This window comes from Protopterus annectens, chromosome 12.part0 (assembly GCF_019279795.1).
Source record: "Protopterus annectens isolate FY-2018-M chromosome 12.part0, PAN1.0, whole genome shotgun sequence".
Classification (NCBI taxonomy): Eukaryota; Metazoa; Chordata; order Ceratodontiformes; family Protopteridae; genus Protopterus; species Protopterus annectens.
Window position 1 is genome coordinate 794,601,404 of NC_056746.1, and position 25,579 is coordinate 794,626,982.

Here is a 25,579-nt window from a genome sequence, read left to right on the forward strand (position 1 = left end):
ACTCAGATTTTCCATTCTGGATATTATTTAGCTGAATGAGTCACCAAAGGTTTGACATTGTAATGATAAGTCCTTTATTACTTGCTGGATAGGTAATAAGGCAGTTTTTTATGTCTTCAAGATTAGCTGGCAGGTCTGTCTTGGATTTATTTGCAGTTTTAGAGTTGTCAGTTTGTTTAGTTGTCTTTTGTCATTTTGAAGTTGGATCTTTCTCAGGTGAGGCTGGTGCTGAGAATTTGGTCTTAGTTGTTGTTGTTTCCATATTATTTTCCTCTTTTGACATCTTGCTGTATAGTGTTTTACCAATGTTGTAATCAGATGCAGGGCCTTAGTAGCACACGGCTTAAGCTGTTATTCAGAAATCTTAGTTAATCCTGCTGTTTCTGAGCTGAATATGTCACTTTTTCTTCCTCTTTTGCTTGCTGGATGATATCAGCAGTAAATATCTACAGTTATTTCTGTATTATTAATTCTACGTTGCCTTCTGGGTTTGTTTTAATCCAGGGTATATCAGAGAGCTAGGTGATAGCAGTGTTCACAGAACAGTGGCCATTTTGAACTCCAGTTGCTGGAGTTTTGTAAAGAATTTTATGTCATTTGACTACCACACTGATTTGCACAGACATTTGGGCTAAAATGTATTTGTAAAGTGTCTTGTGTTAAAAATGCATCAACAGTGGGTCCTGCTGGACAGAAAAGAGATATGCATGTATGTCAGACATTATTATTATAACTGATTAAATGTATGTGTTTTAACAGAGAATTATGGAAGGGAAGAGGTTAATCTCAGTCCAGCTAATTTTGAAAAAGAGGTTGAAAATTAAATGGATTGGTTTAGGCCATAAAGATTCTATCTTACAGCTCTGATTGCAGACAGAGACAAAAATGTCTGGGAAATCCAGGACTAGGAATCTTATTGCATTGTTCTTACGGGTGAACTAATTGCTACCCTATAAGGGTGGAAGTTTTTGAAATTATTTCATAGCTTTCAGATGCTGCAACAGATCTTAGCAAAGCTCTGGGTGTGTATTGTACCAGAGTCAGGTGACCAGACGTGATGTCATTCTATAACCAGCACTGAAATGATTTTTTAGATATTAGTGAGAGATATGATGGAACTCTCACAGCAGCACTTTGTTTTTCAGTACCTGACAGAAAAGATCTCTCACAGATATCTCACGCAATCACACACCTCATTTTGCCTTGCTTGCCTTGCTGTAGTAAGCAACTCGACACTCATCATCTTGCCTTGCTATAGTAAGTAACATAAGTAGGGAACAGTAATTCTTTAGTCAGTCAGGAAAATATACTGATATTAGTTAAGTATTGTTTTTCTGCATCTGTGTGACTCTATCCAGCTATGTTATTTTTTATATCTCCTGTGACTGAAACTCTGGTGTTTATTGTAACCAGATATTTAGTATGCTCATGTTTTCTATTTTATTATTTATTATTAAATATTTCTATACCTTTCATTGTGGCTGGTCTTTTAGAGAATACGTTTAACATCTTAAGAGTACTTATGCTTATTTTAGTGACACCGTGGCCGCTCCTGAAAGCCTTGCTGCATTAGTCAAACTCTTCCATTTGTACTGGTATTAATTATATGCAGTATAATCGGGTATCCTTGTAAGAGCCTTAGAGAAGCTGACTGGTGGCTGTGTAATTACCTTATAGTCCGTCAGCCTTTTCCAGGTGTGTGTGTGTGTGTGTGTGTGTGTGTGTGTGTGTGTGTGTGTGTGTGTGTGTGTGTGTGTGTGTGTGTGTCAGCTACTTGGAACAGGGACACAGAGCTCCAAAGTGGTCAGTGTGGAGTCTTTTTTTTTGAGGCCTGGAAATAGAGAGAGAGTCCAGCCCTAGGTCTAGAGTGTACTCCCTGTGTGGTCTTAAGGGAAATTGTGCTTGGTGCAGAGATCTGCATCTGAAAATACTGTGTATATCCATTTTTGTTCCTAGTGGCCATCTCTCACCAGTGTCAGTGGTGAGAATTGAGGGTCCTTGATTACAGGTCCAGAGCAGGGACTGTCACAATTACTTATAGGTGGATATTGGAATGTGATTTGCAGCAGTGAAGATATGTCTGGGGGGCTCAGAAGGGGAAGTATAACAAAGGATGGTAGATATTTGAAGAAATTCATGAAAATATTTGGCACTGAAGATGTGAATTCAGTAATAGGAGTTTGGAGTGAATTTACATATTATTCCCCAAGATATAAAAACTGGGCTAGGCTAGATAGAATTTACATTTCGCAAGAACATTGAAGGTCTTCATACTCACACAATAAGTATTTCAGATCATGTGCCAATAATAACTAAAATAAAAACACAGGGTAATGAAATAAAAATGAGACACTAGCGTTTTCCCACCTTTATGTTGAAAAGAGAGGAATTTAAGGAATGGGCACATTTCTTCTGAAAATATAGCTAGGGGGAGGGATAAATTAAGGTGGAATTTAAAAATAGGATGGAAATAAAAGAAAAGGAGCTATGGTTAAGGAGTAACAAGAATTATTTAGAGGAACTGAAAAATGTTAAAGTAATGCAGAATAGGGGGAATCATACAGAACAAGAAGAGGATCAACTGCAGAATGCTAAGCAGAAAATTAGGGATTACCTCAATAATATGCACGAGTTTAGAAAGACTGCTGTTAAGCAACTGTTTTTTGATAATAACACTAGAGCACAAAAACTTTTAGCACAATGACTCAGGCAACAGAAAGTAGAAAGGGCTGTCACCAAGCTTAGGGAGCCTATACCAAGGAAGGTAACAAGAGATCCTGTAGAGGTATTAGAAATATTTTGGAAATTCTATGAAAATCTGTATAAAGCAGAGAAATATGGACATCAAGAAAAGATACAAATGGAAATGTTTGTTGAAGAATTAAATATGCCAAGGTTAGAGGTAGACGAGACTCAGTTACTAATGGTTAGGATACAAGGAGATTAGATACAAATTGTGATGTATAACCATCTACAGGAAAGTCCCCAGGAATAGATGGTATTCCTGAGGAGGTTTGGAAGCTTGGAGGGAAAAACTGTAAAGATCTGGAAGGTTTTGCTTAACAGTATTTTAAGAGGAGGAGAAGTACCAACATCCTGGAAGAAAACAGTGGTAGCTGTAATACCTAAAGAGGGTAAAGATCCTTCAGACCCCGCTTCGTACAGGCCAATTTGAATACTAAACCATGATTACAGTGTTCATGTCTATAATGGCTAAAAGCATGACAAAAGTAATGCCAAAATTGATAGATATAGATCAATGTTGTTTTGTGGAGGGGAGGCAAATATTTGACAACATTAACAGAACACTGATGATCCAGAAGGAAGCAGAATGTAAGAAAATACCATTGTTGTTGGTGGGTCTTCATGCAGAGAAAGCTTTTGACAGAGTAAGCTGGGTCTTTAAGAGCAGGGCAATGGAAGCATTTGCATTTCCTGAAAAAATATAAGGTTGATTAGGAGGATATAAGAGGGATCGGAGGCAAAAATTAAAGTAGGTGTGGTCCTTTCTGATAATTTCTGCTTGTGCAGAGGAACTAGGCAGGGGTGTCCCTTTTCTCTTGTATTATTTGAATTACATTTGGAACCATTGGCAAAGTAAATAAGGGATTCAGAAATTCAAGGATATAATTGGTATGGTAGTGTAGAAAAGCTGGCTCTGTTTGCAGATGATATTATTTTATACATGATAAAACCAAAAGAGACATTACAGTGTTGTGGAATATTTTGAAACAGTTTCAAATCTTTTCGTGATACAAAATTAATGAAGCTAAAACAAAGGCAATAGTGGTAAATTACATACCCACACATGCATTGGTTCAGAAATATCCTTATTTATGGGGACATGATAAAATGAAGTATTTAGGAGTATGGATTAAAAATTATTCTAGTGTGGCAGCTAAGGATATGTGCAAAGAGACTAAACAAAATATAATACACAAACTGAGAAAGTGGAAGCTTTGTTACATAGATTTGGATAGTAAGATACAAGCAGTCAAAATGTTTTTAGTTCCTTTAGACTTATACACAGGTCAGGTATACTTCTATCAACCAGAGAAAAAGTTGTGAATAGCAATTAATAAAGAGCTGAAGGAAATTATCTGGGCAGGGAAGACAGCAAGAGTCAAGCGGGATAAGTTGATTCTTCCAGCAAAACAAGGCAGATTGGGATTACCCAATTTGAAGCGGTATTTCAGAGCTACACAGTTATGGCTCCTATACATAGCACAAGCAGAAAATTATAATTCAAAATGGAAAGGGATTATGTTGAAACAGGGAGAAGTTCAAGAAACAAGGAGAGACTGAGATTTTGGATGCAGGCCTTTAAGGAGAATAACAATAATCATGCATAATATTATATCCATAAAGTAGCAGAAAATATTCTAAGAACTAAGTCAATATGGGAATGGACAAATGAGATTCTGCTGATAGGGATGACTGCAACTAGGGATACAGACAATAGGTAACAGGGGGCTGGAATTTATTAAAGATAACTGGCAAAGTAATCAAGGTATTGGAAGCAAATAACTAGAGAGGGAAAGATGATAGAATGGGAAGATGCCAGGAATTTATTTGGACTGCAAATGAGAGAGTGCCTTCCCTATCAAGAACTGATATCAGAGTATAGTCAAACAGAAAGAAATAAGGGATCCTAAATGAAGAACAGCACTGGTAGAGTTTTTAGTAGAATCTAGAACAGAAGCTGCCATTAAAAAGGAATAATTAGTAGAGCATATAAAATATTGCATGATAGGTATAAGAATCAATCAGAGGAGGTTAGAAAGGATTGGGAAGAAAGATTGGATAAGCAGTTCACAAATAAATAATGGGAGGATATATGCATGTCTCCCAAATATGCAACAAAATCTACAACATTTAGGATTTTTGTTTGGAAATGTTTACATAGATATTTTATAACCCAAGTAGACTCCAGAGAATTTTTCCTCAGGTAGATAGCAAATGTTGGAAGTGTGGCAGGGAAGAAAGGTAATTGGGAACATATTTTCTGGAACTGCAGTCAGTTGGTGGACTTTAAGGATTCCCTGCAGGATGCATTGTCAGATACGCTGGGTGGGCAGATTGGTGTGATGAGGGAAATGTTTTTTTTGAGCTATGATACAGAATCAGAATTGCCTAGACATGGTAAGGTCTTGCTGTCTCTAATTATGGTGGCTGCCAAAAAAAGCAATTACTAGAAAATCAAAATCTAAACCAACTATATTAGAAGTAGTGAATATAGTAACAGAGATATCTGTAGTGTCTCAGCAATTGATTTAGTTGATATTCGCCGATCTGCCAAAATCAGGTCATGGACATAGTCAACAATTTCAGGAGGTGACACCGCTTGAGGCCTCCCAGACCTTGCTGCATCTTCAGTTTCAAAATCTCCATGCTGAAAGTTTGCACACCACTTCTTCATAGTTGAGTAAGAAGAGCAGTTGTCTCTCAATGTTTGCATCATACATTCATGGACTTCCTTTGGAGTTTTCTTCTGCAGGAATAGGGACTTCTTATCGGCTCAGAGTTCCACACTTTTCATTGACATGGTTCAATCAGTGATCTGAAACAATGTCAAAACATAGCACTATAATTCTGCAAATTGGCACTTTACAAGATAAAATAACCCTCTTTTCAGAGAGGCTAAATAACACTCAGAATATAAAACAAATTTAATAATAATAATAATAATAATACACTTATCTTAATCAAAACACTCAAGAGTAAAGCTGACCATGTCTAAATGCGAAAGTAGAAAATGAGATCTGAGGCATGTTAGGGGTTGGTGCATTATTGATAGGGAGGAGCATGAGGGTTTCAGTTGGCCATGAGCTATAGTATCAGCCATGTTTGATCTGAGTATCGGATCCAAACACAATGGTTGAAGAAAGAATGAAAACTGACAACATCAGATTCTTATATTTTAATGCTTTCAGTGTTGTTATTTCAGGTAACTGACCCTCAATATCCATAATCCAAATATTGTATTAAGTAAGATAAGTTGCAAGATAATGCCAGACAAGGTCAGAAAAGTTCATACATAATAGTCATGCACTCATCATATGTGATTATGTATGAGAAGACCATCTTCAGATAATAATTACTAGGATTTTATCTTATTATATCCACAACTCAGCACAGTTCTGAAATTTGTGTAGCTCCTGTGCTCAGCAGTATGTGCACTTCCAGTATGCACATGTCATAGAGTCACATACCAGGATGGGGAGGGGGTTGTTCAGTCCCTGCATTCCTCAGTTCAACTCAAAGATTTATACTGGGTTTGACCAATTTGTCAATGAGGCCAGAGGAAGGTATAGTGTCAAACTCCTTAGCTATATTGAGGTAAGCTGTGTTTATGGAGTGCACCACTGCTACCACTATTACTGCATATAATAAAATCTTGCAGAAGATGCAGTAAATTATATTAAGGAATGTTGCAAGGAATTACTTAGTGGAGGAGGTACTTTGAGTAGGAAAACAGACAAATGTTATATAATTATTAACCTTAATTGGGAAAATGGTTGACAGCACTCTGAGGGAGAAAGGAGGGGGTTGATACAAATATTTGAAGGCAACAGAGACATAATGCATATAATTTACAATGTGTACACATATTAAGACGATATACTTTAGGAAATATTCTTCAAGGTTTAAGACAGGTAATGTCATTTAAATGAATCTCAAACTATTGAAGTCCACCCTATAGAAAAAAAAGCCATTTGCACCAAAATGCATACAGAATGAACATCTTCCAGGTAAAACTCACTGTATACAGCATGATCACAGTACTAATACAAAAAAAATCTAAACCAAAAATGCAGTCTGACCTTGTTATTATTATTATTTTTGAAGGAAGCTATGTCCCATATAGGGAGCTTTACCCTACACTTCTTTACATTTATATACTAACTTCATGGTTGCACAGTCATAAAAAATTCAGAAAATCCAGCAACTGAGTTGCTTCATAATAATATACTTCATTTTCAACACAAGATTAAATGTTAAACCAAGGTCCTACCTGCCTGAGTTGTGGGTAATCCAGGTGGATGTAAAAGGTGTCATGACACCTATCAAAAAGAGTATAGGGAGTTCCTCGATGATCTGACTAAATTTCCCCTAGTAATATAAATAATTCCATGGGTGTCCCCTGAAAAGAGGTCACTAGCCTAGTGGGACTAATCTGGTCAGCAAAGGATAAATAAATAAAATAAATCAATGAATATTTAAAAAGCTAATAAAGTGTTCCGGTAAAACAGGTATTGTTATCATTTGTATCAGTCCCACAAACTTTGTTAAAAGTGCTCTTGTTGTATTTTCATGATGTCTTACTGAAAAACATCTACTTTAGCACTTATTTAGTACACGGATTAACCAGTAGCTGGAAAAGGGCATCAGCATGAAATAAGGGGAGGGGTGGGGGGATCGACCTTCAGTGAGCAACAATCTACTACCCATTAGGTAACCTCTGGACAAACCCATCTTTAGAAATTAGCTCAGACTCCACATTTTGTCAGACTGGTGATGTCCCCACATTCATGGCATCAAGTGACATGCCAGCAGTCCCTTCATCCTTTCCTGATTCTTCACCTCCAATCTCTGTCTCTGCTCTTAGGTATTGTAATGCACATAGTACTCTAGTCCGTCTTCAAACTCTACCACTATTTGCTACGTACCTCTGCCTTCTGTCTATTAGGTTTGTAATCAGTGGACTTTCTTCCTCTTGTTACAGTTTTTTGATATGACAATTCCTCCAAGTGGATTTAATTGTGAACTTACAATTGTACCTATGATGAATGGAAACAAATATTTCAATACAGCTCTTTAGGTAAGAGGAGAATTCACAGTCACATACAATGGCAAATTTATTGGGGTCATTCTGGTCAGAATCTCATTTGCACTTCCTCATATTGTCAGTAAATGACATGTGACTGCTCTGTAGTAGTATCTAAAGATATATATATATATATATATATATATATATATATATATATATATATATATATATATATATATATATATATATATATATATATATATATATATGGGATCTGTACAGGTGCTCGACTGCATCTTTCACCGAATCCCAATTTGGTGAGCATACTTACACGAAAGTGCTGTTCTCCGGTCATACGTAAGTATGCTTGTTATTCCGGTCGTACTACAGTGCGGTAAGGGAAAATTCCCTTTTCCCCACTGTAGTGTGACCTCGGAGTGAGAATATTAACGTATGCCCCCCACATTGGGGGGTGCAGGGGGGCTTGCTCCCCTGCATTCAAGTAGATTTTGTGTTTTTTAACATACTTTAACGAAAGTGCTTTTTCGATGAAAGTGCTTTCATTAAAGTGTGTTCTGTGGTAATGGATTCAGGCTTTTGATCTTTCAATCAAAAATCCTAGATCTATATATATATATATATATATATATATATATATATATATATATATATATATATACACACATGTTCTTCAGCTCACTGGTTCTAAGGGAGATGATGCCAATATGGTTGTCAGACGTCATCAAAGAGACAGAGATGTTTAGGGAAATACAGGCAACGGCTATATTGATAAGGATAATGTTGAAAACATTTGTACCTCTAGTGAAAAGGATGACTATTTGGTCCAGGCCATTGGCATTTCTGTGCATATTTAATATTAGTTGCATGTGTTGCCAGTTGATGGGTGTGTAGTTAAAGTTATCCATAGGTAACATGTTAGGTTTGATTGCTATTTCTATGGCCTGGCATAAGTATTTCTCATGCTCAGTAGGGGAGATGGTATAGGACCTGTAATTAGAAATTATATGGTATCCTATTTTTCTTAGTGACTCTAGGACCTCAAAACATGCCATATTAGCATCATGTGGGATATGACATGAGATGGGATTACAGACAAATACAGATACTTCCCCAGACCTAACAGAAGGCTTGAATGTATGATGGGCACCGAAATCTGGCATATTAAGAGGACTGTCAATAGACTTAGTCCATATTTTTGTGATTACACAAATATGGATGTTATTGTTCAGCATTCCAACATTATGCAGTGCTATCGTGATGTTGACTGACTTGGAATTTATTACACTGAGATGTCCAGGAGCTACACCTTGCCTAAAAAAATGTCACTGTGGGCAGCAGCAAATGATCAATGCATTATGTGAAACCCATGGGGGGACAGCTGCAGACCTTCCCTAGCAAAGCAGTTATGCCTGTTAACCATCATGTCTCACAGTGTCGCATACTGGTTCCCCCTGGGATGACACCAGCTGCCCAGTCAGCTGTCAAAGATAAGTGTCTTGTCCTTGAATGGAGACATAATTGGGGTTGCTGGAGTGAGACTGTAACTGTAAATGGAAGTTTGGGCCTTCAGTAGCGAGTTGAGCAAGGTGCAGAGTGCGGAATGCTGGATTCAGTCTCTTAGCTGCCAGGTTATGTTTTTGGAAGTCCGTGTTGGATTTTGCTGGGTCAGAAGGAGCTGGATTCAATCTAGAGCTGCTGATGACTGTCAGAGTTTTGGAGATGGAGCTGGTGAGATTTAAGAGAGGATGATTGAACTGGTGGGGCCATTCAGAGTGATCATGCTAGTTGCAGATGGCAGGGGTCTGTTTTTTGTCTGCCGTTTTTTGTTTCGTTTGATCGGATTTGGTTGCTGGTGCTGGAGATGACCTGGCATGACCTGACTGGGACTTGGGATGCTGCTGGTCTGGAGAGAATGAGGGTGGCAATGGGGGCATACTGGATTGCTGTAGTCCGTGGGATCAATGGTGAATGGTTGCTTCTGTGCCTACTGTTGGACTTGGTCACTGTTGTAAATGTTGTACTTTTTTTCTGTGTTGCTGCGTTTTGTTTTTGTTTGTTTTTTGCTCTTGAGCTGGAGAAATGAAATTTCGTTCAGCTGTACACTTGTGAATGGTCTGAATGACAATAAAGTTACTTTTGACTTTAATTGATTTGACATAATTTCTAGAGATAATATAATTAACTTAGGGTCTTGCCTGCCTCAGACACAAGTCTAGTAATGTTAGTGATATGGCTGGAGAAAGTGCCCTATTGTTTTTCTAATTTCTATTTCTATTGCTGTCCAAATGCTTGTATCAGTATTATGAGATATTAGATGAGGCCAAGAAGTCTGGACTGCAGGTTAGAGACTGTATTCCTAGTCAAGGATTGATATCAGTGTATAGGCAAAAAGAATGAGATACGGGCATCCTAAGTGAAAGACCTGCTGTGGTAGACACTTTATTTGAATCTAGAATAGAAGCTGCTATTAAAAGGGGAATAATTAGTAAGGTGTATAAAGTATTGCATGATAATAATAAGAATCAATTAGAAGAGGTTAGAAAAGATTGTGAAGAGAGACTGAAAAAGCAATTTGCAAGATAACAGTGAGAGGCCATATGTATGGTTCACAGGTATGCAACAAAATCAAGAAGGTTTAGGATTATTGCTTGGAAGTGTTTGCACAGATGTTTTTTACCCCATGCAAACTTCAAAGAAATATTTCTCAGGTAGATGTCAAATGTTGGAGGTGTGATAAAGAATAAAGAGGTAACTGGAAACTTGTTTTTGGGAATATAATGAGTTGGCAGATTAAAAAAAAATTCTTATAGAATACCCATGTCAGAAATATTGGGGGAGTAAATGGCTGCAACTAAGGAAATCATTCTTTTGAGCTGGGACACAGGATCTGAATTGTCTAGAAATAATAAGCCTTTATTAAGTTTAATTCTTTTGGCTGGCAAAAAAAGCTATTATTAGAAAAATGGAAATGGAAATCTAAATCTAAACCAACTATATTTGAAGTACTGAATACTGTAAAAGAGATAAAATAACTGGAAGTGGGATCTTTAGAAAAGGCATAGAGCTAATTACGTAGAAGTAAATGGAAACTGCAGGAAAATATATACAGAATAATGTTCAGAAGGAGGAGGAGTGAGTTTTAAGGGATGGCTGGAATTGAGTGATCTATGTAAGCTGGACTGAAAGACAGTTGTTATAAAGAAAGAAAACATGTAATGTATAATGTAAGTGGAAAATGTTAATACAGTTTGGTTTCTTTTCTATTATTGTATGTGTGTCTATGTCTTAAGTGATGTTTTAATAAAAGTATTTTAAATAAAGAATTATGAGATATTGAAGAAGAGGATGAGGAAGGACCCTTCCTTGTTTTTGCAACCTTCTCGGTCATGGCTAACAGCTATTTCGCTTCTAAGGTGTTTTTATGGTGTTGTTAAACTGCAGCAATGCAAAAATTCTTTAGTACAATGCTTCAGTTCCAAACAAATGAAGAAATAAGTGAGACTGTTGCTTAAAGATAAATATTCTCTTTTTGTCCTTGGCAAAGGCAATGTGGTGAAATATTTTACAGCTAATAAAAATAATTCCAGAGAAAAAAATCTTAAGGCAAATGCATCAAATATTTGCGGAAAATGATGCAGACAAAGTGAATTGTTATTAATGGCATGCACTACTGTGAGTGTTGGTATATTTAAGAAAAAATGGAGGTATGACCTTTTGTACTGCTGTGAGGGAACAGCTGTCTAGTTCCAATGGAAAAAGAGTGAATAAAAAAGTCTATTGTGGGTGGCTTAGGGCCTCTCATTGCAAGTCCCTTCTATGTCTAATCATTAAAAGAGTGTGTCACAGTAAAATCATCTCTGCATGATTTTCATTGTACCAGTTCTCAGTATGTACAACAAAGCATCAGTACAAACAGTTATGAGACTTTCTTCCTCAAAACTGTGGGTGTTTGTTCTCACTTCTCTCACTGTACTGCCATGTATATATATATATATATATATATATATCATACACCCATATGCTTTTCTTCTGCTATTGTCTTCCCCAAGTATTCACACAGATTGTTAAAGGAGGTACCCTTAAACTAATATTTAATAATGTCAGCATATTAATTGTGTAACGTGTATGCTAATAAGTAGTGCACCCGTCATGTGAGGGGAAGGCTGACATTCCCCTTTGTCCACATCTGCCTCCCAGCATGCATCACCACTGCTAGTACTATAACTGATTTGTCGTGAAGCAGTTAGCCGTGTCCATCTTTTCAGCATTAAACCATTTCTCTGCTTTCCTTTTCACCAGTGAAGCCAAATCCACAATCTGCACACCAGCTCTTCACGTACTCATTGAAGCATTATTTCAATGTTTCACAATTTACTTGTAATTTGTGGCCTCGGGCTCCTGTGAGCCAATTCAGAACACAGACTAAAGGTATTAGAACCAACCCAGGAATCTAAACCATCCTAAAGATCATTACAGGCTCAGTGTTTCTGGCATAAATTTGTCATGCATCTTGCTTTTTCTTGTCTTTTTCTATAGACTAGTAGCACTTATTGTGTTTCTGTTGTCAAAGGGTGCTGTCTAATATGCAACAGCCATTATATAGCGTATTTTATAAGAGCTGCGAAAACTGCAATCTTTCACCAATGACATTTGCAGTTTTGAGTGGGACAAACAGCTACATCCTTATAACAATATTTTTTTGAAAATCTAGTTCACTTCCACTTAGATATATATTTGCATTTGTTACCAAAATAGAAATATTTTTAGTATATTCCTTATTTGTTAAACAGACATTTAATTTACAAAATATGTTTTCTTCTCAAAAATGCCATTACCAGGCTTCCATTATGTCTTAATGTTAATAATACTATAAATCGCAACATTATGAAATAATAAAAAGCTAACAAATAACAAAACAGTAATACATGTCTAGCGACAGCATAAGGAGTTAATGATACAGGCAGCAATCTAATCAACTGAAGTCCACCCTGAAGCAGTACAAAGATGTAAAACAATCAAACTAAATAGATAGGGAAGAGAACATACATGATATAAAACATAGAAGATAAGCAGATCTGATTACTTCTGTCTATATATTTAAGATAACTATATCTGATTATTTCTAGATTTCTTTACAGTGTTTACAGACAGCTTGAAAGTGGTTTCCATCCATATGAAGGGAATTAATAAATCAATATGATAATGTTGCAGGTAACCAGTATCACTTTCTAAACCCAAGACTTCTACAAACGTGTACAACATGCTCAGTTTTAAAGACGATCATTAATTTTAACTTTTTTGCAAGACAAGAATTATACACAAAAAATACTGATACTAAAGAATTGTTATCATAGTAGCCTGGTTTAAAGAGTACATGCCTATATCATGATCTAGAAGCACTAATATTATCAGTTTACCATTGCAGGAAGTAGAAAAGCAGGTGTAAATTAAAAGCTTGTAGAGGACAAAGAGAAAAATATATTATTAGTCTTTTAATAACTTTTCCTCTGGAAAGTGGTGAGTAGTATAGTTGGGCATAATGCTTTCTCTGCAAAATGACATAGAATAGATCTACAGCTTGACTGAGAGCACTGTTAAAAATGCAGATGGAGCCTATACTATCAAAAACATTGCAATCACATGCACAGTGACACGCACCGACTAAATACATTGTACATGGAAGCATTGCTGCATTTGGTGATAGCGTAAACAAACAAGTTTGAAAAGGCCACCAGATCCCTGTAGATTTCATTTCTATGTGGTCAAATGAATGGATTGCAGCCAGTCAATCTAAATGAACAGCATTGATATTAAACACAGGAAAAGATGCTGTGAAGGAAATGTACTAGATATCCTGTCTAATACAAGATTTGGCAAAGTGCCATTTTCTTTGTTTCATGCGAGGTCATACAGCTTTAGTTTCTGTGAGGAAAGGAAACAGCTGATAAACATGCAGGCATTAAGAATTATGGTTAAATATAGAGCGAAATACCACTCAGCCAGATAGTATTCAGAGATAAAGCCAGGGAAGTCCCCCGCTACAAATACTGCAGCAAATTTTAAATTAAGTATTTCCCAAAGGTAATCCCTGCTAATCTTTCACTTCTGTGTCTGTCATATTGCAAGGGAAAGAAGTTCCAGCTGAGTTAGATATTTTATTTTGTTTACAAGTAAACAGGTAATGCAGGTATAATAATATAATTCTGAAAACTCATGTGCTGCTTTACCGCACTCGGCCTGCTTGCATAAATAAATGAACACAGAAGTCCATCAATGCCTATTCTCCCTATCATTTTGGTGAATCCTTTCTAAACATAATGAGATGTCAGACTATTGTCTCATTATTATCATGTTGAATATTTAATGTATTCTCTAATTTTAATTTAAATTTTCTAATTTTCTATCTTATGAATCAGTTCACTCCATTCCTATAATCATATTTCCTCACAGAATGTGGATAAATATTTTTTGGTCAATCTTCATGTTAAAACAATGAGTGAGAAGGTCACTGAAAAACTAATCAGTAAAAACAAAAACAAAACTCCAGCAAAGCTAGAACTTCCAGTGAGTGACCTCCCAAACCTCTTGTATCAGAGGCACATGGGATATATGCAAATGATCCTTATGAATATCAGATGTTTCAGCTAATTGGTGATTCTGAATGCCCATGACTTGTTTTGTCATTTTACTGGACAATTCCTTATGAACATCAGGTGTTTCAGTTTTTAGTTTGTTGTTTGGGATATTTTTGCAGTGACCCTAATGATAATGAACATCAGCTGGGTATAACAGCCATGTGTTTCTAATGCTTAGTCAAACACTCTGTTTGTGCTGTACTGATGAGGTCATAACAAGGCTGAAATATGCATATCCACAGCTAGTGGGGTTTGGCTTTATTGACCCAAAATTGTCTAGTAAAATGATGAAACAAGTCATGGGCATTCAGAATCACCAATTAGCTGAAACACCTGATGTTCATAAGGATCATTTGGGAGGTCACTCAGTGGAAGTTCTAGCTTTGCTGGAGTTTTTATTTTGTCAATCTTCATGTTGGAATTTCGTTTAATACATAAAAAGTGACTGTATTCTAGGGCTGCAGTAGCCACTTACCTTGAAACCCTGGTTCTGTAGTTGCTAGCAAAGGAGAAGAGCCAATATAGAAACTTGCATTATGCTTATAAAACTTTGTTGAAATAAACATACAATCAGAAGCTGAAATAAAGCATGCTACATTATTTGTGAAGTGGAAAAATATGAGTCACAACTAATGACAGAGAACCACAGCTATATGGATTAACAAAATTCCTTTTCCAGTGGCAATGAACTAGTCATAGTTCATGTTCACTCATATTTATTGCAGTGCTGAACAACTAGGAAAAATATCTAAACCAAAAAAGCCATGCCTTTTATTTGGTTATGCAGTTGTAAGGGCACTAAATCTTCTAACTTGCAATTATTGTATCCTTTGGGAAAGCCATCTACCCCAGGGAACAACCATACTGACAAAATGCCCCAAGAGCTGACCCAGTTGTTCAGGATTTGGGAACTTATGTGGACAGTGAGCTAACTTTTGACTAACGTGAGCCCATTGTTGTAAGAAAGTCCTTCTATATTTCACAGCTCATAAACAAAGGGATTGTGTCTAGATCTAGGGATGCCATTGTCCCCTGTTACTCAGCCCTCATTAGGCCAGTCATTGAGTATAATGCTCCTTTGGCATGTATCTGTCCAGACACATGCAGCAAATGGAACACCCAGAGTAATACCTTCCTAAAAGTATACAAGGCCTAAACAACACATCTTACATGGACCTAATCAAAGCCCTGTTGCTGTACTCAGTACCCTACAGACTGTGTCTAGCATATAAGGCATCTTCCAACCCACTACTGATAGATTTATTGAACATCAGTAAGTTAAATGGCATCAGAAATACTCGGTCTAGGGATCTAAACCTCTTCTGCAACATCAGCAGAATGGTTTGGATGGACAGATATATCTTTCAGAGGATAGCAGTGCTCTGTAACAGACTCTCCATCCACATAAAATAAAGTTCATCCCTGTCCATATGCAAGCTCATCTTGGATCTATGGATGGGAAACAGAAAATTTACCCCAGGACTGCCCCCAGTACTAATGGACAAAGTCAGTTCCTAAATGCTTTATCCCATGCATGGATCACCTCAAATTATCCATGGTATGATCACAGTTATTCTCATCAGGGGTAATATAAAGGTAATGTTAATATGATTAGGGCAATATTAGGGGTAAACAAATGGGATAAGTTTATTCGAGCACAGAAAGGGAAACTGGCTAGGCTTAAAATAGCCTGCAAGGGTAGCTAGCCTAGTACTTACTGAATGAACTTGTTTATATTCAGTAAGGTTTCTGGGTAATTCGTCATCTAGCATGATAGCACATACATTTAGTCTACTGGCAGACAAGGATAAATCTACTGTGCCAGTGAGTAAGGCTCAGTAACTCACAATCTGCTGTCCTACCTGCTGTTCTGCTTTATAAACTTTAATAATATGCTTTTTATGTTTATTTTTAGGCTACAGATCTACTGCTCTTACTGTACTGCATAGTTCAACTTTGAACTCTGTTAACTGAGAAGGGCTGATGAAAGGTTGGAGCAGCACAGTCTGCCTGAGGACAAACTTGCCCTGGACACTCATTTTTCAGTCTTTTAGGCTGAGATCTTATGGAAGAAGTCCAAGTGCTTGTCCAGGGAGATTTCTGCAGCAACAAACTGACCAGTTAGAGTCTTGTACTTGGTAATGAGGCTGAGCAGTCCACACTGCTTCATCATGTGAAAGGCTTTATCACAAGAAGAATGTGAACTGGCTGCTCTATATATTTTTTTGCCATACGTGGCCTCTTCAGACTGGTGTTCCACAAGTTGATAATTAGGACTTCTTCAGTAACCACAAGGAGTTGATTTTGCCTCTTGGTTGGTTTATGTTTTCAGTTCCTAATTATGATGGTTTTATTTCTCTGCTTTTCACTATGCATACTGTTACATGTCCACTGGATCCATATTTTACCAGACTTATTTTGGTTTATCTGGAGGTGATAGGCCCACCTCTTTATCAGATTTTCTTGACCTCCTTCAAAGGGAAGAACCTCACATCAGGAACATAACCCTTATCAAACACCTTATTTCACCTTCAGATGTGCCTACCTCTCAGTTTGATTACTGTAATATTTCAACTAAAGAAGACCTTTGTTACTCCTGATCTCAAAAGGACTGGATGGATTCCTGGACAATCTGGACTAATATCCTATCTTAAACCTTCCCTTTTATGCAAGATTCTTGAGATAGTAGTATACATTCAATTGGAATCTTATCGAGGAATGCTAACATCAATGATCCTTTGCATTCTGGTTTCTGAGATATGCGTAGTACTGAGATGGCTCTTACCAGGGTCTTTACTGATCTCCTTATAGCAAGATGTTACTGTTACTATTCTGCCTTGGTCCTACTAGCTCTCCCATCAGCATTTGATATGAATAACCATGCCATCTTACTTAACTGACTGCAACACTGCTGTGGGATCACTGGTGTGTGTTGCTCTTGATCTGTTTGCCTCCTAACCGTATGTCCACAGACAGAGAGTGATATCAGGGATCAGTTCCACTTTTTCCACTTTCCTTCATTATGGTATTTTGTAAGGTTCCATACCTGGTACTTTATTAGTCAGCATATATCTGCTATCACTGGGATATGTTATTCAGTCACGTCGTCTGCAATACCATTGCTGCATTGTTGACATGCAGTTGTACTTCTCACTCTCTTGTAAATCTCTGTCTGCTCTAAAACATCTAACTAAGGACCTGGAATGCATACTTTCTTGCATGTCCAAAAATCAGTTCAAACATGTATGTCTGGCATGGCAGAGCAATAGTTAACAGCATCTTTTGCCTTCCTGACTACAGAAGCGGAACAAACAGTCACAGAGGTCTGTAATTCATTATTTTATGAATATATTAAAGTGGAATTTTAATTCATTAAGCTAGTGCCTGTGCATATTTCCTGCAGTCGCTGTGAACAGTTGTTTCATCTTTTCATAATTCATCATGAACTTCACAATTTCCTACCTCAGATGTAGTTTTCATAAGTGCCAGGGTCTGAATTAAAAAATAACATTGAGGAATCTAATGCTGAAAAATAGAGAAAGCCTTCAAATGGTGGCATGACCATATGGCTTGGGAACAAGAGCAGCAACAGACCAGATACTTGCTAGGGGCTGTGGTGGGAACCCAGATAGAGACAAATTTAACAAATTGTATGCTGAGGTTTTCAAGATTAGTGGCACACTTGAGGAATATAGAAGAACAAATAATAAAAAATGAAAAGAGATGAGGGAAGCAGTGAACTGGCATTCAGACAAGATAACCCAGCTTTAGAGGGATACTGGAGTAGCCAAGGAGAAGCTCTGAGAGCATAAGGTAATCCAAGAGGAGATTTGTGCAAAACTACTGTAACTGAACTGGAATATAGATGCAGAAGAGACAATTTGATATTTAAAGCTATCCCAGAGAAGGCAGACAGCAATAATGGCAAAGGATTTCATCTCAACAAATTAGTACCTGAACTGGTTTGCCCTTACAATCTATGAAAGTCAAAAGAGACACAGAATATATCTTCCTCCCTCAGCAGCAAGAAAATTATGAAGACGAATTGTCGTAAAATGTTATTCCTATTAACAGGTCCTCTTAAAGCTTTGGCAAAGGGGGTTGATCTCGGAAGTGTGATACACCAGGTTGTTTGTGGACAATGATTATTCAACAGCCAGCAGCAAAAAAGTTTTCACTAGTGATCAAACTATGTAGACAGAAAGTCTTGAAATGTGAGATGCTTTACCTTGAAATCTTCTGCATATTCTCACTTATAAGAATGAGAACAAGCAAAACAGCCTATGTGGTTGCAGCAATGACAATGGAAGACTTACAAAAGGCAGTATGGGTCGTGAGAGAGAGCCTGAAGGGGAGCTGTAGATCAATGTGTGTGTGTATATATAACGTTAAGAAGCTATCCAAGGGCTTGCACAAGTTAACAAATACTGTGCACGTTCACCATCATATTGTTGTACCGGCTGAGTCAAGGGAGGACCCCAAGTGCTTAAAACGTAAATTTAGAGAAATGTGTAACCCCAAACAAATGTTACAATGGAAAGGCATTTATTTTATACAAGGGATCAAAAGCCTGGTGAAACTTTTGCAGCATATATAACTGACCTGGGAAACAAAACTAAAACATGCAGATTTGGTGATTTAAGGGATGAGTTGATAAAAGACAAACTTGTGTGTGGTATTAAAGATGATGTTGTGAGAAAGATTTTGCTTCATGACCATGATTTAACTTTGAATAAGGCCACTGAGATTTGTCAGATATATGAGCTCACAGAAAAGCATACAAATGTGCTTGCAGATGAGAACAGCTCTAGAAGGCACAGTGATAAAACTCATGTTGATAGTATGCAGCACATAGCTAAAAGAAACAGGCCCGAGAACATGGCAGCAACTGTAGCCCCTGCAGCACTCACTGGTAAACCCCAGAGTTTTCTAGCAAATTCCAGAGTTCACACAGTCTCAGTGAAGCATAAGAGTGAGTCAGCAAACTCAAAGCATGGGCCCCCACCTAGTCTCATTGCCAACTGTCGTAATTGTGATGGAAATCATGAATCTTCTTCTTCTTCTTTGGGCTTTTCTTGTTTAGGGGTTGCCACAGATTGGCAGTGGAGTTTTACAGTGTCAAGTTGCCAGCCGGGCGCCCAACCTTCCACAGAAGCCACACATATGCACTCATGCCTAGGGCCAGTTTAGAGTGTCCAATCCACATACAGCATGTTTTTGGGATGTTAGAGGAAATCCACACGACCACAGGGAGTACATGCAGACTCCACAAAGAAGGCACCCCAGCCGAGGATCGAACTGGAGAACCTCTTGCTCTGAGGCGGCAACGTGAACCGCTGCACCACCACGGCCACCCCGGTGGAAATCATGAATCTAAAAGAGAGAAATGTTTAGATTTTGGCCAACAATGCCATAAATGCAATAAATGGAATTATTTCAAAAGGTTTTTTTAAATCAAAAGGTCCACATTCTTTTATTAAGAGGGAACATTTTAAGAAACAAGTTGATCAATTAGAAAACAACCCTACTCTTTATGTTGATGGTGTGTCAGTGCTTCATGAAACTGTCAGTACAGTAGATTTAAGGGCAAAGAATGAAGTATTTTGTACTGTTCGGATAAATGGCAAACCCCTAGAGCTCAAAGGTGACACAGGTTCAAAGTGCAATGTTATGTCAGCAGAAACATTTGCTAGAGTATGTCATGGTGAAAGGCTTGATTTGGCAAAGAGTGTGAAGCTTGTTGCTTATGGAGGTGAAGAAATTCAGACTGAAGGCATAGTAGTGCTTTCATGTTGCTCTGCTGAAAGAAGCTACGACTTGTTATTTTATGTGGTCAAGAGGCACGTTTAGTCATTATTAGGGCTCAGAGACTGTTTGAAAATGGGACTGCTTTCATTTAATAAGGAAGTCCATCAAGTTAGCTTAAAAGACCACTACTCTAATTTCACCCAGTACATTTTTTCTACCTATGCTGATCTTTTTGAAAACAAATTAGGGAAGCTTCCAGTTGTGTACTCCATGAAGTTAGAGCCAGAGGTCAGTCCAGTTATCAGGCCAGAACATTAAGTTCCAGTACCCATGCAGGACAGAGTCAAAGCCAAGCTAGATAAAATGGTGTGACAAGGTGTGATTTGTCCGGTTGTAATTCAACTGAATGGATATCTTCCATGGTGGTAGCTCATAAAAAAGCTCAGATGACATCAGAATATGTATTGATCCATGAGATTTGAACAAGGCACTAAAAAGACCTATTCATCCAATGTGCACAGTTGAAGAAGTAGCAGTCTTGATGCTAAATGCCACTATTTTTCTGTCTTAGATGCAAAGAGTTCATTTTGGTAAATTCAGCTTGACAAGAAATTATCATTGCTCACTACTTTCAGTAGTCCGTTTGGCAGGCACAGATTTTTGAGAATGCCATTTGGGATAAATTCTGCGAGTGAAGTCTTTCAACGTGCAATGGAACAACTGTTTTCTGGGTATCCTTGTGCTATTATAGTAGACGGCATACTAGAAGGAGGTCATGGTGAAGCTGAGCATGACAGAAACCTCATAAAAGTTCTGGAAAGGGCACATTAAGTGAATCTTAAGCTCAAGCCACAGAAATGCAAATATAGGCTACAAGAGGTTACTTATGTTGGTCATTTATTTATGAGTACAGGCCTACGAGCAGACCCTTCAAAAAAAACAGCCATTCTTGAGATGCCAGCTCCAGACAATGTTCAAGCCCTGCAACATTTTCTTGGCCTGGTTAACCATCTAGGCAAGTTCATTCCAGACTTGAGCTAACTATCAGCACTACTCAGAGAACTAACATGTAAAGATGTATCATGGTCTTGGTTAGAGCAACGCCAAAGAGCATTTGATGTCCTGAAACAGAAAATTGCAAGTCCACCAGCTCTCAGATACAATGATGTTCACAAACCAGTTACTGTTTCATGTGGTGCTTCGAAATTTGGTCTTGGTACAGTCATTTTTCAAGAGGATCAACCTGTTGCCTATGCATCAAGAACTCTTACCCAAACTATAATGCAGTATGCTCAGATCGAGAAAGAGCTTTTGGCCATTGCGTTTGCATGTTCGAAGTTCCATGTTTATGTTATGTTTATGGTAGATCTATCCAAAGCAAAACAGACCACCAACCTTTAGTCACTATCTTGAGAAAGCCTATGCATTCAGCTCCAGCCAGACTGCAATGTATGAGATTGCAAAAGTATAATTTTAATCTTGTCTACAAGAAAGGCAAACTTCTTTATCTTGCTGCTACATTATCCATATCACCCAGAAACACCACAGAACAGCATGAGAATGAGATCCTTGATTTTGAATGGCATCATTATGAAGGGTCCAAAAGTAATTGTTCTAAAGTCCTTGCAACCAGAGTACATTACTCTCCTGCATCATGGTCACCCCGGAACCGACTATACCAAAAGAAGGGCAAGAGGACTAGTATTTTGGCCTTCTGTGTCACAAGATATTGAGAGACCACTTTCACTTAGTTCCATGTAGAAAGCCACATCAACAGAAGGAACCACTTCAGCTAAACCATATTCCTGAACTACCTCAGTCAACAGTAGCCACCGACATCTTCGAGTGGAATGGTCAGCATCATTTGGTGTTAGTAGACTTACTCCAGCTGGCTCCACATTGACCTGTTTCCTAATCTAGCATCCAGTACTGTCCTTTGTAAGATGAAGCATCATTTGGCAGTACACAGTAGTCTGCACAAAGTTATTTCAGACAATGGCACGCAGTTTACAAGCCAACAGTTCAAAAGATTTGCTAAAGAATGGAACTTTACTCATGTCACAAGTAGTCCTGAGTACCCATATTCAAATGGTTTGGCAGAACATGCAGTTCACAAACAATTATTAGAGAAGTCAAAACAAGGTAATAGTGATGTTTTCCTGAATCTCTTGAATCTCAGAAATGTTCCTCATGATAAACATCTTGGTTCACCTGCTCAGAATCTTCTGTCGAGACAAACCAAAAGCACATTACCTATCAGTAGTTAATTGCTGGTTCCATGTGTCAAGAGCAACAGGTCAGTGAAAGCCAATCTGTTGAAGAAGCATTTAACCCAGAAGTCCTACTATGATAAGACCAGCAAACTCCTCAAACCATTACAAGAATGAGAAGTGGTAAGGATGCAAATGTCCAGAGGTTATGATTGGATTGGTGTCATGAAGAGTATTTGCCCAGAGCTGAGATCATACATTGTGGAATCACAAGGAGCAAAGTTTAGGTGGAATCAGAAACATTTGAGACCAGTGTCTGAGCCTATACCACAGCACATAGCCTGTGAGTAAGACTCTTTATCTCAGAGTGAGTTGTTCCAATTCCAGTGGAAGTTCGGGAGAATATTCCCACTCCTGTGATGAATCCAGAAGTTCCTGACATGAGTTGTTCACCCAAGACAGTCCTTGTTGCTAAATTCAGTTCAGATTGTTATGTTACGAGATTTGGTCGTATCTCTAAACCATGCAGCAGATACACGGCAACTTGGACATGAACATTGTGTACTGTTTCTAATGTCTATAGTAATGCATGTCTAACTCTCATATTGTTTTACAAAGGGCAATCTTTTTAAGAGGGAAGATGTAGATCAATTATATGTATATACCTTAAGAAGCTATCCAAGGACTTGCATAGTGTATAAATACTGAGCACGTTCATAGGTTCATAGATTAGTATTAAGCTAATTGCCCTTGCGAGCCATTTTAAGCCTAGCCAATTATTCCTTGTGAGATTCAAACCCTGCACCTTGTGTTTGTAAGGCAAACACCTTAACCATTAGGCCACCCTCCCAACGTGCAAGCTAGATTGCCATTTTGTAGTAAGCCATTGAGATGTAAGCATGTATGTATGGAAGGTCTGTCTGTTAATCAGTTTGTTTATATTTTATGATGCTGTTATCCATCCTGATGTGTTTCTATGTATTAAAGCATCTAAACGAAATACCCCGCCTGCTTTTCATCTATGTTAAAGAGGGACGAGTGACAGAAACCGAAAGCAGATGTGCCACATAAGCTGTTGGAAGTGGCAAAGCCTATGGAAGACCCCCATAAAGCAATTCCCCATTTTTCAAAAAATAATATGGATACATATTAAAGATTGTCAGGAAAGGCCTGTGCTTCACGTGAATAGGAAACCTATTTCAGACAATGGGCAATCTTTGGGACACATATCTGCCTCTCCAGCCTGATCTATTCATGTCAGAGATCAGATTTAGATACTTGAAGCAGGTAACCCTCATGCAGTCAGTTTTGCGAATATGTAACATTTTCATCAGGGATGAGTGAGAGACAGAGACTGCCTTGTAGGCATAGATCACCCCACAGTAATTGGTATGAATACAGTGATAGGGCTTTTGATTGGTCTGCATATGACATGTTGGTTATACCCTGAATTATTTTGGTGAGAAACCTTTGAGGACACTCCAACTGTTGCAGGTGCCTGGTGAGATACACGACAAAGGGTGCATTATACTTGATTATTGCTCTGATGAGGGACAAGCACAGTGGTATCCTTAGATCTGGATGCCATGCCCTTGCTTATAAGTTGAGCCACATAGAGGGAATACCTCACCACCGTGGCACATGATTGTCAAAGTTCAGATTACCACCTGAGTACCCAGATCTCTCACAACTGGGTCCACTCTTAGCAAGCTTATTGTTTTTCTTTAGTGCACATGATAACGAACATTATTGTAACTGATGCATCAGTAGTTTGACTGGGCAAAATACAACATTGTTTGGCTATTTAAAAGTCAATACAATGTTTTGCACATATGGCTTTCCATTAGCACATTCAGACATAAACTTACCTGCTGATTGATGGGATCTGCTTCAGGTGTGACTTACCTGCTGATTGATGGGATCTGCTTCAGGTGTGAAAAGTGAATAAGCCAGTACAATGCAGTGCACTGTAAGTGTTTTGTTTTTTTTTTTCTTAAATTCCTCCATCCTTTTAAATTCATGTTTTTTTGTTCTTTTGTGCAGTTTATGGCTAAATCCCAAGTAAATGATGCTGACTTGGTGAGCCACAGTGAACAGGAGTGAGTGCTCTCCCTTTCACATCATCATCATCATCGGTCTGTGCTAGTAGTGCTGTAGTTGGCATTGTGAAGGGAAATTAAGGGAAGAGAACCAATGGCACAGATTTATGCTAGTATGTGTGCAATTCTATGTATATGTTACTGTATATATACATGTAATAAGTAATAGTATGTAGGCAGTGTTTTAAGGTTGCACTGTTGTATCTCACCTTCATAAGCTAATGGTGTAAGCATTCTGTGGTAGTATTAGACCGAAACTATATAGACAAGTTGGCATGACAGATTCATACTGCAATGTATATTCCACTTCTGGAAAAAAACTCTACATGCCCAGCCCTTGCCACCCTCAAGACAAACCTACATAATTGGATGGGAAGCCTCAGATTCTCCCCAGGTCTGTCATGTATTGCGTGTTTGAGGCTAGAGGAAATTGGTGAATATAATTTATTGGCTTGGCTTGTAATGGTCTACAGATTGCTTGCTTAGCCCTTACCTATGAGTCTAATAAGCTATAAAATTAGTAACACAACCTTAAGCATGCTGTATTAGTGAGTTGTATGCTGTTCTAGTACACGGAGTAGAATATCCCATGAAGTACTAAACTGACTCTCTTTAAAATCAGCCATTTGACCTATGCTATGTCATGCCAACAATACCACTATTAAAATTAATCCAACCTGCACTGGAGATGTACAAGCATAAAGCCCTGGCTACAGCCCAGCTGACCTGCATTCAGTTAGCAGCTCAAATGCTTAACAGGAAGGCTGAGAAGATGGGCATGTCTATCGTGGGGGAAGGAGATAGGTCCCAGGCATTCTAGGCCATCACTGCTGATGCGATCACTGCCAGAGAACAAAATCACTGTTAAAAGGACAGAGGCTATGCAAGGATGGCATGGGTGTGACCACTCAAGTAGGTGATGACAGCCCTTATTGGCTATGTGAATGAGCATGCATGAAGTGATAGAAGAACATACGTGGTCCCTGGAGTGACACAGGTGCCCACATAATCGCCCAAGGGGAGTGGTTAGGCCATTCATAAAAAAAGTGATTTTTCTTGCCAGGATGCTGATGACAGCACCAAACATTCTACTGT